The 11,240-nt window shown below is 30.8% G+C and overlaps 2 non-coding genes across 2 annotated transcripts; both read left to right on the forward strand.

The window, feature by feature from the left end:
* Window positions 1-2,111: 2,111 nt before the first annotated feature.
* On the forward strand, window positions 2,112-2,193 carry TRNAR-CCU. Its single transcript has one exon. It is a non-coding gene; the product is annotated as a tRNA-Arg (tRNA).
* Window positions 2,194-9,563: 7,370 nt separating this feature from the next.
* Window positions 9,564-9,645, forward strand: TRNAS-GCU. Its single transcript has one exon. It is a non-coding gene; the product is annotated as a tRNA-Ser (tRNA).
* Window positions 9,646-11,240: the final 1,595 nt, after the last annotated feature.

Below are 11,240 nucleotides of genomic sequence, written 5' to 3' on the forward strand. Positions count from 1 at the left end.
ACCATAAAAAGAACACACAAGTTGTTTTAGCTGAGTGGTTAGGGCGTGTGCCTGTTAAGTAAATGCGTTTTCCCAACGAGAGTCCAAATCTCTCAAGCAACGATAAAAGTAAATTTTAAATTATTAGAAACAATGCAATTTTCTTTGGTTAATTCCAAAAAAAAAAAATTTAAAAATATTGTAACTATTTTAAAATATTGAAGTTCGTTTTAAACTTTTGATTGAAGTACATTAATTCTTTAACCAGTAAATGATCTTGTGGACTTTTTAGTGGCATGAAGTGGCTCTCCTAAATAGGACGTCATGAGTTTGAGAGTCTTTGTGATTCAGTAGGTTGAGAAAGTACTTAAAGACAAATATTACATTGTATCAAAGATAATAATCCATTTTTTTCATATACAATACAAAAACACACAAGTTGCTTTGGCTGAGTGGTTTAGGCGTGTTGCCTGCTTAGTACATGGTGTTACCCGCGAGAGTTCGAATTTCTCAGGCAACGATATAAGTAGATTTGTAATTATTTGAAACAATGCAATTTTCTTTGGTTAATACAAAAACTATTTTGAAATAATGAAATTCGTTTTAAACTTTTAATTGTAGGATATGAACTCTTTAACCAGTAAATGATCTTGTGGTCTTTTTAGCGGCATGAAGTAGCTCTCCTATATAGGAGGTCGTGGGATTGAGCCCCATTTGGGAAATATTGATTCTTTGTGATTTAGTAGGTTGATGAAGTAGTTATAAACAAATATTACATTGTAACAGAGTAATTTGTAGAAAAAAAATCTAAAATAAAAATAATAATGCGTTTCAATTTTTCTACCAATAAAGAACACACAAAGTCATTTAGCCGAGTGGTTAGGGCGTGTGCCTGCTAAGTACATGTGTTTTCCCAACGAGAGTCCAAATCTCTCAAGCAACGATAAAAGTAAATTTTAAATTATTAGAAACAATGTAATTTTCTTTGGTTAATTCCAAAAAAAAAAAAAAATATTGTAACTATTTTAAAATATTGAAGTTCGTTTTAAACTTTTGATTGAAGTACATTAATTCTTTAACCAGTTAATGATCTTGTGGACTTTTTAGTGGCATGAAGTGGCTCTCCTAAATAGGACGTCATGAGTTTGAGAGTCTTTGTGATTCAGTAGGTTGAGAAAGTACTTAAAAACAAATATTACATTGTATCAAAGTAAGTTGTTGCAAAAAATCTCTAAAAAAAGATAATAATCCGTTTTTTTTCATATACAGTACAAAAACAGACAAGTTGCTTTGGTCGAGTGGTTAAGGCGTGTGCCTGCTTAGTACATGGTGTTTCCCCGCGAGAGTTTGAATCTCTCAGGCAACGATAGAAGTAAATTTTTAATTATTTCAAACAATGCAATTTTCTTTGGTTAATACAAAAACTATTTTGAAATAATGAAATTCGTTTTAATCTTTTAATTGTAGGATATGAACTCTTTAACCAGTAAATGATCTTGTGGTCTTTTTAGCGGCATGAAGTAGCTCTCCTATATAGGAGGTCATGGGATTGAGCCCCATTGAAATATTGATTCTTTGCGATTTAGTAGGTTGATGAAGTAGTTATAAAAAAAAATATTACATTGTAACAGAGTAATTTGTAGGTAAAAAAAACTAAAATGAAAAAATAATCCGTTTCGATTTTTCTACCATAAAAGAACACACAAGTTGTTTTACCCGAGTGGTTAGGGTGTGTGCCTGCTAAGTACATGCGTTTTCCCAACGAGAGTCCAAATCTCTCAAGCAACGATAAAAGTAAATTTTAAATTATTTGAAACAATGCAATTTTCTTTGGTTAATTCCAAAAATAAAAAATAAAAAAAATATTGTAACTATTTTAAAATATTGAAGTTCGTTTTAAACTTTTGATTGAAGTACATTAACTCTTTAACCAGTTAATGATATTGTGGACTTTTTAGTGGCATGAAGTGGCTCTCCTAAATAGGACGTCATGAGTTTGAGAGTCTTTGTGATTCAGTAGGTTGAGAAAGTACTTAAAAACAAATATTACATTGTATCAAAGTAAGTTGTAGGAAAAAATCTCTTAAAAGATAGTAATCCGTTTTTTTCATATACAATAAAATAACACACATGTTTCTTTGGCCGAGTGGTTAAGGCGTGTGCCACCTAAGTACATGGGGTTTCCCCGCGAGAGTTTGAATCTCTCAGGCAACGATAGAAGTAAATTTTTTAATTTATTTGAAACAATGCAATTTTCTTTGGTTAATACAAAAACTATTCTGAAATAATGAAATTCGTTTTAAATTTTTAATTGTAGGATATGAACTTTTTAACCAGTAAATGATCTTGTGGTCTTTTTAGCGGCATGAAGTAGTTCTCCTATATAGGAGGTCATGGGATTGAGCCCCATTTGGGAAATATTGATTCTTTGTGATTTAGTAGGTTGAGTAAGTAGTTATAAACAAATATTACATTGAAACAGAGTAATTTGTAGAAAAAAAAAACTAAAAAAAAAAATAATGATCCGTTTCGATTTTTCTACCATAAAAGAACACACAAGTTTTTTTAGCCGAGTGGATAGGGCATGTGCCTGCTAAGTACATGCGTTTTCCCAACGGTAGTCCAAATCTCTCAAGCAACGATAAAAGTAAATTTTAAATTATTTGAAAAGTGCAATTTTCTTTGGTTAATTCCAAAAAATAAAAAATAAAATCTTGTAAATATTTTAGAATATTGAAGTTCGTTTTAAACTTTTTATTGAAGTACATTAACTCTTTAACCAGTAAATGATCTTGTGGACTTTATAGTGGCATGTAGTGGCTCTCCTAAATAGGACATAATGAGTTTGAGAGTCTTTGTGATTCAGTAGGTTGAAAAAGTACTTAAAAACAAATATTACATTGTATCAAAGTAAGTTGTTGGAAAAAATCTCTAAAAAAGATAATAATCCATTTTTTGCATATACAATACAAAAACACACAAGTTGCTTTGGCCGAGTGGTTTAGGCTTGTGCCTCCTTAGTATATGGTGTTACCCCGCGAGAGTTCGAATTTCTCAGGCAACGATATAAGTTGATTTTTAATTATTTGAAACAATGCAATTTTCTTTGGTTAATACAAAAACTATTTTGAAATAATGAAATTCGTTTTAAACTTTTAATTGTAGGATATGAACTCTTTAACCAGTAAATGATCTTGTGGTCTTTTTAGCGGCAGGAAGTAGCTCTCCTATATAGGAGGTCATGGGATTGAGCCCCATTTGGGAAATATTGATTCTTTGTGATTTAGTAGGTTAATGAAGTAGTTATAAACAAATATTACATTGTAACAGAGTAATTTGAAGAAAAAAACTAAAATAAAAATAATAATGCGTTTCAATTTTTCTACCATAAAAGAACACACAAGTTGTTTTAGTTGAGTGGTCAGGGCGTGTGCCTGTTAAGTACATGCGTTTTCCCAACGAGAGTCCAAATCTCTCAAGCAACGATAAAAGTAAATTTTAAATTATTAGAAACAATGCAATTTTCTTTGGTTAATTCCAAAAAAAAAAAAATTTAAAAATATTGTAACTATTTTAAAATATTGAAGTTCGTTTTAAACTTTTGATTGAAGTACATTAATTCTTTAACCAGTTAATGATCTTGTGGACTTTTTAGTGGCATGAAGTGGCTCTCCTAAATAGGACGTCATGAGTTTGAGAGTCTTTGTGATTCAGTAGGTTGAGAAAGTACTTAAAGACAAATATTACATTGTATCAAAGATAATAATCCATTTTTTTCATATACAATACAAAAACACACAAGTTGCTTTGGCTGAGTGGTTTAGGCGTGTGCCTGCTTAGTACATGGTGTTACCCCGCGAGAGTTCGAATTTCTCAGGCAACGATATAAGTAGATTTTTAATTATTTGAAACAATGCAATTTTCTTTGGTTAATACAAAAACTATTTTGAAATAATGAAATATGTTTTAAAATTTTAATTGTAGGATATGAACTCTTTAACCAGTAAATGATCTTGTGGTCTTTTTAGCGGCATGAAGTAGCTCTCCTATATAGGAGGTCGTGGGATTAAGCCCCATTTGGGAAATATTGATTCTTTGTGATTTAGTAGGTTGATGAAGTAGTTATAAACAAATATTACATTGTAACAGAGTAATTTGTAGAAAAAAAATCTAAAATAAAAATAATAATGCGTTTCAATTTTTCTACCAATAAAGAACACACAAAGTCATTTAGCCGAGTGGTTAGGGCGTGTGCCTGCTAAGTACATGTGTTTTCCCAACGAGAGTCCAAATCTCTCAAGCAACGATAAAAGTAAATTTTAAATTATTAGAAACAATGCAATTTTCTTTGGTTAATTCCAAAAAATAAAAAAAATATTGTAACTATTTTAAAATATTGAAGTTCGTTTTAAACTTTTGATTGAAGTACATTAATTCTTTAACCAGTTAATGATCTTGTGGACTTTTTAGTGGCATGAAGTGGCTCTCCTAAATAGGACGTCATGAGTTTGAGAGTCTTTGTGATTCAGTAGGTTGAGAAAGTACTTAAAGACAAATATTACATTGTATCAAAGATAATAATCCATTTTTTTCATATACAATACAAAAACACACAAGTTGCTTTGGCTGAGTGGTTTAGGCGTGTGCCTGCTTAGTACATGGTGTTACCCCGCGAGAGTTCGAATTTCTCAGGCAACGATATAAGTAGATTTTTAATTATTTGAAACAATGCAATTTTCTTTGGTTAATACAAAAACTATTTTGAAATAATGAAATATGTTTTAAACTTTTAATTGTAGGATATGAACTCTTTAACCAGTAAATGATCTTGTGGTCTTTTTAGCGGCATGAAGTAGCTCTCCTATATAGGAGGTCGTGGGATTGAGCCCCATTTGGGAAATATTGATTCTTTGTGATTTAGTAGGTTGATGAAGTAGTTATAAACAAATATTACATTGTAACAGAGTAATTTGTAGAAAAAAAATCTAAAATAAAAATAATAATGCGTTTCAATTTTTCTACCAATAAAGAACACAGAAAGTCATTTAGCCGAGTGGTTAGGGCGTGTGCCTGCTAAGTACATGTGTTTTCCCAACGAGAGTCCAAATCTCTCAAGCAACGATAAAAGTAAATTTTAAATTATTAGAAACAATGCAATTTTCTTTGGTTAATTCCAAAAAATAAAAAAAATATTGTAACTATTTTAAAATATTGAAGTTCGTTTTAAACTTTTGATTGAAGTACATTAATTCTTTAACCAGTTAATGATCTTGTGGACTTTTTAGTGGCATGAAGTGGCTCTCCTAAATAGGACGTCATGAGTTTGAGAGTCTTTGTGATTCAGTAGGTTGAGAAAGTACTTAAAGACAAATATTACATTGTATCAAAGATAATAATCCATTTTTTTCATATACAATACAAAAACACACAAGTTGCTTTGGCTGAGTGGTCTAGGCGTGTGCCTGCTTAGTACATGGTGTTACCCCGCGAGAGTTCGAATTTCTCAGGCAACGATATAAGTAGATTTTTAATTATTTGAAACAATGCAATTTTCTTTGGTTAATACAAAAACTATTTTGAAATAATGAAATATGTTTTAAACTTTTAATTGTAGGATATGAACTCTTTAACCAGTAAATGATCTTGTGGTCTTTTTAGCGGCATGAAGTAGCTCTCCTATATAGGAGGTCGTGGGATTGAGCCCCATTTGGGAAATATTGATTCTTTGTGATTTAGTAGGTTGATGAAGTAGTTATAAACAAATATTACATTGTAACAGAGTAATTTGTAGAAAAAAAATCTAAAATAAAAATAATAATGCGTTTCAATTTTTCTACCAATAAAGAACACACAAAGTCATTTAGCTGAGTGGTTAGGGCGTGTGCCTGCTAAGTACATGTGTTTTCCCAACGAGAGTCCAAATCTCTCAAGCAACGATAAAAGTAAATTTTAAATTATTAGAAACAATGCAATTTTCTTTGGTTAATTCCAAAAAATAAAAAAAATATTGTAACTATTTTAAAATATTGAAGTTCGTTTTAAACTTTTGATTGAAGTACATTAATTCTTTAACCAGTTAATGATCATGTGGACTTTTTAGTGGCATGAAGTGGCTCTCCTAAATAGGACGTCATGAGTTTGAGAGTCTTTGTGATTCAGTAGGTTGAGAAAGTACTTAAAGACAAATATTACATTGTATCAAATATAATAATCCATTTTTTTTCGTATACAATACAAAAACACACAAGTTGCTTTGGCTGAGTGGTTTAGGCGTGTGCCTGCTTAGTACATGGTGTTACCCCGCGAGAGTTCAAATTTCTTAGGCAACGATATAATTAGATTTTTAATTATTTGAAACAATGCAATTTTCTTTGGTTAATACAAAAACTATTTTGAAATAATGAAATTCGTTTTAAACTTTTAATTGTAGGATATGAACTCTTTAACCGGTAAATGATCTTGTGGTCTTTTTAGCGGCATGAAGTAGCTCTCCTATATAGGAGGTCGTGGGATTGAGCCCCATTTGGGAAATATTGATTCTTTGTGATTTAGTAGGTTGATGAAGTAGTTATAAACAAATATTACATTGTAACCGAGTAATTTGTAGAAAAAAAATCTAAAATAAAAATAATAATGCGTTTCAATTTTTCTACCAATAAAGAACACACAAAGTCATTTAGCCGAGTGGTTAGGGCGTGTGCCTGCTAAGTACATGTGTTTTCCCAACGAGAGTCCAAATCTCTCAAGCAACGATAAAAGTAAATTTTAAATTATTAGAAACAATGCAATTTTCTTTGGTTAATTCCAAAAAAAAAAAAAAAATATTGTAACTATTTTAAAATATTGAAGTTCGTTTTAAACTTTTGATTGAAGTACATTAATTCTTTAACCAGTTAATGATCTTGTGGACTTTTTAGTGGCATGAAGTGGCTTTCCTAAATAGGACGTCATGAGTTTGAGAGTTTCAGTAGGTTGAGAAAGTACTTAAAGACAAATATTACATTGTATCAAAGATAATAATCCATTTTTTTTCATATACAATACAAAAACACACAAGTTGCTTTGGTTGAGTGGTTTAGGCGTGTGCCTGCTTAGTACATGGTGTTACCCCGTGAGAGTTCGAATTTCTCAGCCAACGATATAAGTAGATTTTTAATTATTTGAAACAATGCAATTTTCTTTGGTTAATACAAAAACTATTTTGAAATAATGAAATTCGTTTTAAACTTTTAACTGTAGGATATGAACTCTTTAACCAGTAAATGATCTCGTGGTCTTTTTAGCGGCATGAAGTAGCTCTCCTATATAGGAGGTCGTGGGATTGAGCCCCATTTGGGAAATATTGTTTCTTTGTGATTTAGTAGGTTGATGAAGTAGTTATAAACAAATATTACATTGTAACAGAGTAATTTGTAGAAAAAAAATCTAAAATAGAAATAATAATGTGTTTCAATTTTTCTACCAATAAAGAACACACAAAGTCATTTAGCCGAGTGGTTAGGGCGTGTGCCTGCTAAGTACATGTGTTTTCCCAACGAGAGTCCAAATCTCTCAAGCAACGATAAAAGTAAATTTTAAATTATTAGAAACAATGCAATTTTCTTTGGTTAATTCCAAAAAATAAAAAAATATTGTAACTATTTTAAAATATTGAAGTTCGTTTTAAACTTTTGATTGAAGTACATTAATTCTTTAACCAGTTAATGATCTTGTGGACTTTTTAGTGGCATGAAGTGGCTCTCCTAAATAGGACGTCATGAGTTTGAGAGTCTTTGTGATTCAGTAGGTTGAGAAAGTACTTAAAAACAAATATTACATTGTATCAAAGTAAGTTGTTGCAAAAAATCTCTAAAAAAGATAATAATCCGTTTTTTTCATATACAGTACAAAAACATACAAGTTGCTTTGGTTGAGTGGTTAAGGAGTGTGCCTGCTTAGTACATGGTGTTTCCTCGCGAGAGTTTGAATCTCTCAGGCAACGATAGAAGTAAATTTTTAATTATTTGAAACAATGCAATTTTCTTTGGTTAATACAAAAACTATTTTGAAATAATGAAATTCGTTTTAAACTTTTAATTGTAGGATATGAACTCTTTAACCAGTAAATGATCTTGTGGTCTTTTTAGCGGCATGAAGTAGCTCTCCTATATAGGAGGTCATGGGATTGAGCCCCATTTGGGAAATATTGATTCTTTGCGATTTAGTAGGTTGATGAAGTAGTTATAAAAAAAATATTACATTGTAACAGAGTAATTTGTAGGTAAAAAAAACTAAAATGAAAAAATAATCCGTTTCGATTTTTCTACCATAAAAGAACACACAAGTTGTTTTACCCGAGTGGTTTGGGCGTGTGCCTGCTAAGTACATGCGTTTTCCCAACGAGAGTCCAAATCTCTCAAGCAACGATAAAAGTAAATTTTAAATTATTTGAAAAATGCAATTTTCTTTGGTTAATTCCAAAAAATAAAAAATAAAATCTTGTAACTATTTTAAAATATTGAAGTTCGTTTTAAAACTTTTTATTGAAGTACATTAACTCTTTAACCAGTAAATGATCTTGTGGACTTTATAGTGGCATGTAGTGGCTCTCCTAAATAGGACGTCATGAGTCTGAGTCTTTGTGATTCAGTAGGTTGAGAAAGTACTTAAAAACAAATATTACATTGTATCAAAGTAAGTTGTTGGAAAAAATCTCTAAAAAAGATAATAATCCGTTTTATTCATATACAATACAAAAACACACATGTTGCTTTGGCCGAGTGGTTAAGGCGTGTGCCAGCTTAGTACATGGTGTTTCCCGCGAGCGTTCGAATCTATCATGCGACGATAGAAGTAAATTTTTAATTATTTGAAACAATGCAATTTTCTTTGGTTAATACAAAAACTATTTTGAAATAATGAAATTCGTTTTAAATTTTTAATTGTTGGATATGAACTCTTTAACCAGTAAATGATCTTGTGGTCTTTTAGCGGCATGAAGTAGCTCTCCGATATAGGAGGTCATGGGATTGGGCCCCATTTGGGAAATATTGATTCATTGTGATTTAGTAGGTTGAGGAAGTAGTTATAAACAAATATTACATTGAAAAATAGTAATTTGTAGAAAAAAAACTAAAAAAAAATAATGATCCGTTTCGATTTTCTACCATAAAAGAACACACAAGTTTTTTTAGCCGAGTGGTTTGGGCGTGTGCCTGCTAAGTACATGCGTTTTCCCAACGAGAGTCCAAATCTCTCAAGCAACGATAAAAGTAAATTTTAAATTATTTGAAACAATGCAATTTTCTTTGGTTAATTCCAAAAAAAAAAAAAAAAAATATTGTAACTATTTTAAATATTGAAGTTCGTTTTAAACTTTTGATTGAAGTACATTAACTCTTTAACCAGTTAATGATCTTGTGGACTTTTTAGTGGCATGAAGTGGCTCTCCTAAATAGGACGTCATGAGTTTGAGAGTCTTTGTGATTCAGTAGGTTGAGAAAGTACTTAAAAACAAATATTACATTGTATCAAAGTAAGTTGTTGGAAAAATCTCTTAAAAAGATAGTAATCCGTTTTTTCATATACAATAAAATAACACACATGTTGCTTTGGCCGAGTGGTTAAGGCGTGTGCCTGCTAAGTACATGGGGTTTCCCCGCGAGAGTTTGAATCTCTCAGGCAACGATAGAAGTAAATTTTTAATTATTTGAAACAATGCAATTTTCTTTGGTTAATACAAAAACTATTTTGAAATAATGAAATTCGTTTTAAATTTTTAATTGTAGGATATGAACTCTTTAACCAGTAAATGATCTTGTGGTCTTTTTAGCGGCATGAAGTAGCTCTCCTATATAGGAGGTCATGGGATTGAGCCCCATTTGGGAAATATTGATTCTTTGTGATTTAGTAGGTTGAGGAAGTAGTTATAAACAAATATTACATTGAAAAAGAGTAATTTGTAGAAAAAAAAACTAAAAAAAAATAATGATCCGTTTCGATTTTTCTACCATAAAAGAACACACAAGTTTTTTTAGCCGAGTGGTTTGGGCGTGTGCCTGCTAAGTACATGCGTTTTCCCAACGAGAGTCCAAATCTCTCAAGCAACGATAAAAGTAAATTTTAAATTATTTGAAAAATGCAATTTTCTTTGGTTAATTCCAAAAAATAAAAAATAAAATCTTGTAACTATTTTAAAATATTGAAGTTCGTTTTAAACTTTTTATTGAAGTACATTAACTCTTTAACCAGTAAATGATCTTGTGGACTTTATAGTGGCATGTAGTGGCTCTCCTAAATAGGACGTCATGAGTTTGAGAGTCTTTGTGATTCAGTAGGTTGAGAAAGTACTTAAAAACAAATATTACATTGTATCAAAGTAAGTTGTTGGAAAAAATCTCTAAAAAAGATAATAATCCTTTTTTTCATATACAATACAAAAACACACAAGTTGCTTTGGCCGAGTGGTTAAGGCGTGTGCCAGCTTAGTACATGGTGTTTCCCCGCGAGCGTTCGAATCTCTCATGCAACGATAGAAGTAAATTTTTAATTATTTGAAACAATGCAATTTTCTTTGGTTAATACAAAAACTATTTTGAAATAATGAAATTCGTTTTAAATTTTAATTGTTAGGATATGAACTCTTTAACCAGTAAATGATCTTGTGGTCTTTTTAGCGGCATGAAGTAGCTCTCCTATATAGGAGGTCATGGATTGAGCCCCATTTGGGAAATATTGATTCTTTGTGATTTAGTAGGTTGAGGAAGTAGTTATAAACAATATTACATTGAAAAATAGTAATTTGAAGAAAAAAACTAAAAAAAAAATAATGATCCGTTTCGATTTTTCTACCATAAAAGAACACACAAGTTGTTTTAGCGAGTGGTTAGGGCGTGTGCCTGCTAAGTACATGCGTTTTCCCAACGAGAGTCCAAATCTCTCAAGCAACGATAAAAGTAAATTTTAAATTATTAGAAACAATGCAATTTTCTTTGGTTAATTCCAAAAAAAAAAAATAAAAAATTTGTAACTATTTTAAAATATTGAAGTTCGTTTTAAACTTTTGATTGAAGTACATTAATTCTTTAACCAGTAATGATCTTGTGGACTTTTAGTGGCATGAAGTGGCTCTCCTAAATAGGACGTCATGAGTTTGAGAGTCTTTGTGATTCAGTAGGTTGAGAAAGTACTTAAAGACAAATATTACATTGTATCAAAGATAATAATCCATTTTTTTCATATACAATACAAAAACACACAAGTTGCTTTGGCTGAGTGGTTTA

The sequence above is a fragment of the Ipomoea nil genome, unplaced genomic scaffold (assembly GCF_001879475.1).
Source record: "Ipomoea nil cultivar Tokyo-kokei standard unplaced genomic scaffold, Asagao_1.1 scaffold1525, whole genome shotgun sequence".
NCBI classification, from domain to species: Eukaryota; Viridiplantae; Streptophyta; class Magnoliopsida; order Solanales; family Convolvulaceae; genus Ipomoea; species Ipomoea nil.